Source organism: Pelophylax lessonae (genome assembly GCF_965119305.1).
Source record: "Pelophylax lessonae genome assembly, chromosome: 6".
NCBI lineage: Eukaryota > Metazoa > Chordata > Amphibia > Anura > Ranidae > Pelophylax > Pelophylax lessonae.
The window spans coordinates 177,989,878-177,998,721 of record NC_138773.1 but is presented as its reverse complement, the minus strand read 5'-3'; positions in this window follow the sequence as shown (position 1 = coordinate 177,998,721).

Genomic DNA, 8,844 nt, shown 5'->3' with positions numbered 1-8,844 from the left:
AGCCAGAATCAGCCAAACCTGAAGATAAGACAGCCTGAAGGTGCGCCCCCACCCATCTCTGGGGTGGGGGGACGTCTTCACCGGTTTCCAGATCCATGGCTTTCCAGAATCCCGGACAAAGGGGTTCGCGAGGTCATACGGTCGGGATACAAGATCGAGTTTCGATCACTTCTACCGGTGCGATTCTTCCCTTCCAACATTCGACTATCCCCGGATCGCTTAAGAGCTTTGCAGGGAGCAGTAATGGACTTGATGCAACAGGGAGCGGCAGTTCCCGCTCCTTGAGCAGAACGTTTTCTTCACTTTTTCAAAAGATCATTCCTAGTTCCCACCAGGAGATTGAACTATCTGGTCCTGGGACTGAGGGTGGCCTTCTTAGAGGCAGTACCGTATGCCCAGTCGCATACCCGAATTCCCCAAAAGGAGATTCTTTTCAGATAGAATCGGAATCCCGATTCTCTGGACAATCGGATCCGGTTGAGCGAGTGGACCAGGGAGTCTCTGGTCTGGTGGCTTCGGTCTCCGATGCTCAGTCAGGGGAAGTAATTTCTTCCGAAAGAATCCAGGTTACCGATAAATGTATTGGAACTGAGAGCAATCAGACTTTGTCTAATTTACTGGACCGAGCAGCTTTAGGGCAGCCCGGTTTGGATTCAGTCGGACAATGCCACGGCTGTGGCTTATGTCAATCACCAAGGGGGCACCAAGAGTGCCCTGGCGGCCATAGAAGTGGCCAGCATTCTTCATTGGGCGGAACGGTTTGTTCCGACTCCCTCTGCGATATTCACTCCGGGGGTGGAAAATTGGCAGGCAGATTATCTCAGCCGTCAGATTCTGGATCAAAGGGGATGGTCTCTTCATCCAGAGGTATTTCACCAGTTGTGCCTTCATTGGGGCACCCCGGATGTGGATCTGTTGGCATCTCGGCTCAACAGGAAGGTGCGGAGGTTTGCAGCTCGCGCCCGCGATCCTCTAGCGGACACAGCAGACGCGCTGGTCGCCCCGTGGGGGCAGTATCAGCTACGGTAGGCCTTCCATCCTCTCAAGTTACTTCCAAAGCTTCTTCGCAGGATAGAGGTGGAGGGAATTCCAGTTATCCTGGTAACTCCGGACTGACCTCGTCGAGCCTGGTACGCTGACTTGGTGAGGCTGGTCGCGGACGCTCCTTGGAGACTTCCTCTCAGGGAGGATCTGCGGTCTCAGGGACCGATCTTCCATCCTGCTTTACAATCACTGGCTTTAACGGCCTGGCTATTGAGACTCAGGTGCTGAAGGACAAGGGATTGTCAACTTCAGTTATTCCTACTTTAATTAAAGCAAGGAAAGCGACTTCTAGAAAAGTCTATCATCGCACATGGAGGTCTTATATTGCGTGGTGTGAATCCTTTGGATTCCCTCCACGTGCCTATTCGGTGACCCGAATCTTGGCTTTTCTACAACAGGGGGTTGAGCAGAAGCTGGCCTTGAGTACTGTCAAGGGTCAGGTTTCAGCGTTGGCAATTTTCTTTCAGAAACCTTTGGCTACCCATTCCTTGGTGCGGAATTTCATCCAGGGGGTGCGGCACTTGGCCCCGCCAGTGCGCGCGCCCTTACCGCCCTGGGATCTTAATTTGGTGTTGTCGGTTCTTCAGAAACCTCCCTTTGAAAATATTGGGGAGATTCCCTTGCTTACGTTATCCCAGAAGGTGGCCTTCTTGGTGGCCATTACTTCTGCACGCAGGGTGTCAGAACTGGCCGCATTATCCTGTCGTTCCCCATATCTGGTGGTTCATAGGGATAAGGTGGTTCTTCATCCGAATCCATCCTTCCTTCCTAAGGTGGTTTCAGAGTTTCATCTGAATGAGGACATTGTATTGCCTTCCCTATGTCCTAAGCCCAGTCATCCTCGGGAGTTTGCGTTACATTCCTTGGATGTGGTTCGGGCAATCAGGGTATACCTGAAAACTACGGACTCGTTTTGTAAAACGGATTCACTTTTTGTGATCACGGATGGCCCCAAAAAGGGGTTGCCTGCATCTGCCGCGACTATCTCCAGATGGATCAGACAGACGGTGGTACAGGCTTATTCTATTAAGGGTCGGAATCCTCCGTTCCCTGTTAAGGCGCACTCCACACGGGCGCTTAGTGCTTCCTGGGCCTTCCGCCATCAGGCGTCAGTGGTCCAGGTTTGCAAGGGGGCTACCTGGTCATCGGTTCATACCTTTACAAAATTTTATAAAGTTGATGTGATGGCATCGGCGGATGCCTCTTTTGGCCGCAAGGTTCTGTAGGCCGCAATTTGAGGAGACCGTTGGTCTACCTCGAGGGTTTTTTCTGTTGGATTTTCAGTTGAGTCTCATCCTTTGGTTTGATGAGCCTTTAAGACTTCTAGTCGGCACCGGTTGGGCCTTCTGGATTTAAATTTTGATTTCTGTTATCCCACCCCTCATTTGTGGCACTGCTTTGGGACGTCCCGATTTGATATTAATCAAGAGGACTGCGTCTGTCAATGAGCGACAGAGAAAAATGGATTTTTGTAAAATCTTACCGTAAAATCCTTTTCTCTTAAGCTCATTGACAGACGCAGTACCCGCCCCTCTACTTTTGAGTTGGGTTGGGTTAAATTCTCTGACACTGCTTTGTGACATAACTGACATCCTGTAGCAGGGAGAGAGAGGATATACCCTCTGGGACTGCCCCTAAGGTGTGGCCAGAACGTTTTCCTTCTGGCTAGTGTCCTACTCCTGTAGAGGGCAGTATAACCCGATTTGATATTAATCAAGAGGACTGCGTCTGTCAATGAGCTTAAGAGAAAAGGATTTTACTAGGGATGCACCGAATGTTCGGCGGCCGAACATTATTCGGCCGAAAATAGAAAAAATAGCACTTTCGGTGTTCGGCCGAATAAGTCAAAAGGCCGAATAATTTTGTGCCGAACAATAGGGCTGAACGATAGTCGATATGATATCGACTATCGTTCTGTGGCCGTAGGCGATATTCATATCGCCGAGGTCACGATATTTACATAGGCAGGGGGAAGGGACTCGGAGGAGGACAGGAGGACTCACAGACTTCCGTGAAGCCGGGACACTTCAGCGGTGAGCATACATACATTACTCACTCGTGCACTGCAGCCCGCCCCACACATTCAGTGAGTCTTACTCTCCTCCCTAGTTTTTTCAATGGCACATTCAGGGAGCCAATCACGCCGTGATTAGCTGCACAGCGAACCAATCACGCGTGCCTGCACACCTGATTGGTTCCGCTGTGCCGCTACTCACGGCGTGATTGGCTTCCTGAATGTGCCATTGAAAAAACTAGGGAGGAGAGTAAGACTCACTGAATGTGTGGGGCGGGCTGCAGTGCACGAGTGAGTAATAATGTATGTATGCGGCTGTGCTCCTTTCCAGGCTCCTACTACCACCACTATGAGAGACTGTCTGTCACTGTATAATCTGATCGAGTCCACACTGACACTGACTGACTGTCACTGAGTAATTGATGTTACCATATTAACCCTGACCTGCCCAGTGCCCTGTATCTGCAATTAAAATTTACAAGGCTGTCTGCATGCTTCCTGATTTCCATTCCCAGCATCCTTCCCAATCCCTACAGTGTCACTAACATTAACCCTATGGTACAAGGCTGCAGTGTGCACTGAATCCCCATTCCCTACAGTAACATTTAGGGAGAGAGAGAGACATGAGAGGACGAGAGAGAGAGAGAGAGACACGAGAGGACAAGAGAGAGGACAAAAAATTGGCAAAATAAATGGAAAAAATGCGAAACACCGCGTTCGGCCTTCGGCCAAGCATTTCATTATTATTCGGCTTCGGCCAAGAATTTCATTTCGGTGCATCCCTAGATTTTACGGTAAGATTTTACAAAAATCCATTTTTTTTTATTATTATTATTGTGAAGCAAACAACAAATAGGACAAAATAACAGAAAAAGTAAATGTGCATAACTATTCACCCCCCCCCCCCCTAAAATCAAAACTTTTTAGAGCCACCTTTTGTGGCAATCTCAGCTCCAAGTCGCTTTGGATAAGTCTCTGAGCTTGCCACATCTTACCACTGGGATTTTTGCCCATTTCTCCTTGCAAAACTGCTCCAGCTCCTTCAGGTTGGATGGTTTGCGCTTGTGAACAGCAATCTAAGTCTGACCACAGACTTTCTATCGGATTGAGGTCTGGGCTTTGACTAGGCCATTCCAACACATTTACACGTTTCCCCTTAAACCACTCAATTGTTGCTTTAGCAGTGTGTTTGGGATCATTGTCCTGCTGGAAGGGGAACCTCCGTCCTAGCTTTAAATCATGCACAGAGTGGTACAGGTTTTGCTCAAGAATATCCCTGTATTTAGCACCATCCATCTTTCCCACAACTCTGACCAGTTTCCCAGTCTCACTGGTGAAAAACATCCCCACAGCATGATGCTGCCACCATCATGTTCAACTGTGGGAATGGTGTCTTTTGGGTTTGCGACAGACATAGCGTTTTCTTTGATGGCCGAAAAGTTAAATTTTAGTCTCATCAGACCAGAGCACCTTCCTCCATACATTTTGGGAGTCTCTGACATGCCATTTTGTTTTTTGCTGAAAGTAATGGCTTTCTTCTGGCCACTCTGCCATAAAGCCCAACTCTATGGAGCGTACAGCTTATTGTCGCCCTATGTACAGATACTCCAACAAAAACAAAGTGGGCTATGTGGGACTTTAGGTGAGACACCAGCAGGTATGCCCAGCGCCTCCATCCCTGTATCAGAAAAAACAAATTGAAAAGGATTAAGAGAGGTGCATGGAAGCCAGCCAGCCCCCAATCTGATGTACTCGCCCTCAAGCCTGCCACCAACCAAGTAGACCTGTCTCATGATATAAATAAAAAACAGGGGTTATTTGACACGCATTTGCAAACGCATGTGTAAGCTGCAGGGCCACTACACGGCCCCCTGTTTTACCTGCAGTCCTAACACTTTTAATTTGAGTGTCTCCACACTGGGAGCACATGGCTGCTAATGGATGGATAGGAGGCAGGTGGGAGGAAGCAGCCCAAACCTCCCCCAACCCACCCCCATCCATGACTGGTCTAGTATCTCAAAACTCTGTGTTCTTGTGATGGTACAAACTGAAAACGACCAGCTGAGAAGCATATACCTCCAACCCCTTGGCGGATGCAGTGTAAAACACAGATTGGGACTTTATATGAGGCAATTTGCCTGTATAGCACAGTGCCTCCATCCCTAATTTCATAAAATATTTGGGACTTTATATGAGACAAGCAGGTCATGCTATGGTCTCCATCCCAATATATGAAAAAACCGGGGTCAAATCAGACTGCATCCACCAAGAAAACGCACGAAAATCGCACAGCGGAACTTTAAATGAAGCACCAGCCTGTAGGCAAGATACTCCAGTCTCTGCAGCTCCTCCAGGGTTACCTTAGTCTCTGTGCTGCCTCTCTGATTAATGCCCTCCTTGCCTGGTCCATGAGTTTTGGTGGGCGGCCGTCTCTTGGCAGGTTGGCTGTTGTGCCTTGTTCTTTACATTTGGTTATAATAGATTTGATGGTGCTCCTGGGGATAATCAAAGATTTGGATATTTTTTTTATAACCTAACCCTTACCTGTTTGGAGAGTTCCTTGGTATTCATGGCTGTGTTTGGTTAGTGGTGCCTCTTGCTTAGGTGTTGCAGCCTCTGGGGCCTTTCAGAAAAGGTGTGTATATGTAATGACAGATCATGTGACACTTAAGATTGCACACGGGTGGACATCATTTCACTAATTATGTGACTTCTGAAGGTAATTGGTTGCACCAGAGCTTTTTATGGGCTTCATAACAAAGGGGGTGAATACATACGCACATGCCAAATTTCTGTTTTCTATTTCTAAAAAATAGTTTTTCTCATTTCACTTCACCAACTTAGACTATTGTGTTCTGATCCCTTGCATAAAATTCAGATTAACAAAACACTGAACTGTAATGTAATAAAAAAGGTAAAAAGTCAAGGGGGTGAATACTTTTGCAAGGCACTGTGTGTGTGTATATATATATATATATATATAATGTGTATGTGTATATATATATAAATAGCGTATATGTGAAAAACAAACCCATTGCCCTGTACACATGTGCTTAGAGCATGCACCACACTGTGAAGTATCAGCGTGAGCAACAATTCTGGAGTCCTCAATCATGCATGGTAACCCTAAATTGATTATATGATGATGATGCTTTTAAAGCATTGCCTATGGACAATGTTAGGTACTCCTGTTTTTCCAACTTTCAAAGAGGCATACACGATTTTAAGGCTTGACATGTTTGGTATCTATTTACTCAACATAACCCTACCTTTTATTTTACATAACATTGGCAGAAAATACCAACAAGAGGAATTTAGAGTTGCTATTTCTTGGAGAACACAGTACAGGGCACAGGCAGCATATTCATACTGCCTGTGTGCCCCCCTCCCGGGCAACTTCCCTATAACCCTTTTGCACCCTCGGGATGGACGTGGGCCCCTCCCTAGGTTAGTCAGACTCCTGAGTGCCCTTCCTTCTCACTTTTACGCTCCTCTTCAATATCGGTCCCTCTGCGGACCTCCCCCCTTTCACCCGTACCTAGCTCAGCCCCCGTCGCGGCCATGCCTGGGTTTTTATGGTGGGGATGTTGAGCAGGCGCTGGGCACACCGCCGGCGGCACAAATTTTGGTGGGGCTGGTCCTGGTGAGGGTCCCTAGTGGGGCTGTTTTGCTGTCCATATGTACCTGGCAGTCCTTGGAGGGTCCCGGGAGCAACGTGCAGCCTCCATTTTGTTGTGGATGGCCGCTTTTTCAGGATCTAGTGCCCAAAGCAGCTTTACAGGCTGGCCCCATTGTTTTCATATTTTAGGCATGCCACAGAGACTCTACCTTTCCAAGAGTATTGATCTAGAAGCTACATTGTAATGATATCCCACACTGGACATACAAAAAGCCATAGCAAGCGGCCATGTTGTTCAGTCATAGGTCAGCCATGCCAGTTACACACTCAGCGATATTATCTCTCCACCTCATTTAATTCATGGAATGCATAGGTTTTACACTTCAAGAGTAGTTCTCTCAACTCAGACATCCAGACTCAACATTTTGGCCTGTGTGGCGCTGTAACCCCTAATTGAGTCCTGGCAGGATGTCGGATTCTTCCATCCAGGCCTATTGTAAAACTTTGAACAAATCCATTAAGGATAACCAGAACTAATGGGGAGTCGCAAATAGCAATCAGCGAGCTCTGGCAATTCAAGACTTAATTCACACACGATTCCTAAACACAGACAGGAGGAACATGACACATTAACAATAAGTACATATTTGGATGAGAAATGTCATACTGAACGAAATAAGACAATGCATGACCACCCTATCACAAATGGAATAGAAGATAGCTGTCAGATATTCCTCGGTGACAAGAGTTTGAGATAGTCTGTGTTTGGTATCCCTGGAGGCGAAATTACATGCTGAATGATAAACTATCAGTTTAAAGAATGTAACCAATACAAATTTCAAGATATGAATCGTGGTATAAAACTGTCCAAAGAGGGTCCTGATACGGTCATAACCCCAGGACAGCCCATGGCCACTCCATTTTAATTAGTCAGGGATATCTGTCAACACCCCTTTGATCCCAGGGAAAAAGGGAGACCCCTAACCAAATGATGATAGATGTTCCTCCTTTGTTACCATGAGAACTCAAGTTTGAGAACCGATCACACCTGGATCATCAAGTATTCTTCTTCCTCAATTCCACCTTTTTTTTTTTTTTTGATTGCCGAATTATGTCTCTATTACTTTGAACCACCTTTTTCTGTAAATATTTAATTTGAACCAACTTTTGACTTTTTCACTATTAAAAAACCTTATTTTGAAAAAAGTGTCAACCTTGTCCCTTAGCTCTTAATGCAAGCTAACAAAGAACCTGTCTCTTGAAGAGTGCTACTGTATAGAATAAATCCTATGAACATACCTGTCTGTGGTGACTATGTGTGTTACAGACAATTATTCCAAAATCATAATCGGTATTTCTAAAATTAAGAGCTGCGTCTGGCTCAGACCAAACAGTGGTGGCATTTGAAGGGTTAATTGCTTAATTAGCCAAGTGACAATCGGTCTCAGCCTGCTGGCACCTAGATTGTGGACCCACAAGCTGGAAAATCTTTGTGCAGGGTGCAGCCGAGAGTGGCATGGTTATGTGATGGCGGGGTGTGAGATTGGTTGATCCTTTGTCACGAGTTAGTGAAAAGGGCAGGGATCTTATACCCATGTCCGTCACATACATACATAAGTAGCCAAGTTAGAGCAGGGAGGAGAGAAGAGGAAGGGAAAAAAAAAAAAAAGGGGGGGGGGGGGGGAACAGGACTATTCCATCAGCAGCAAAACAGAGGATAACTGTCAACGGCAGGGGTTAAGGGCTTTCACATTGATCCTGGTTTTACAATGTAGTGAGACATTTACCCAGTGTGACCTGAAAAACAGATTGGCTACCACTCAAGCTCCTGCATCCAAATCCTGTGGGCGCCACCTCGGTGTAAAGAGCCCGCCCCGGCTCTGTATAGTCAGAGACGAGAGTTCTACTTGCTAATGTCCTCAGTAGTGACATGTGTTTAGTCTAGGTTCATATTGAGGTTAATGCATTTTTCCAGGCACATTGAGTTTTTAATGCATTTCTTCATTTAGAGCCCCCCTTTAAAAACACTGTATATAGCTGGTTGCCGGGTCCTGCAGGGCCTGGTATGGATCGGAGGGGGTTCTCACAAATTTTTTGGCAGCAATTTTTTTAAATTTACAATCAGCTGTCAGCAGGGAACACCACTGAAAGCTGATGACTCATCTGT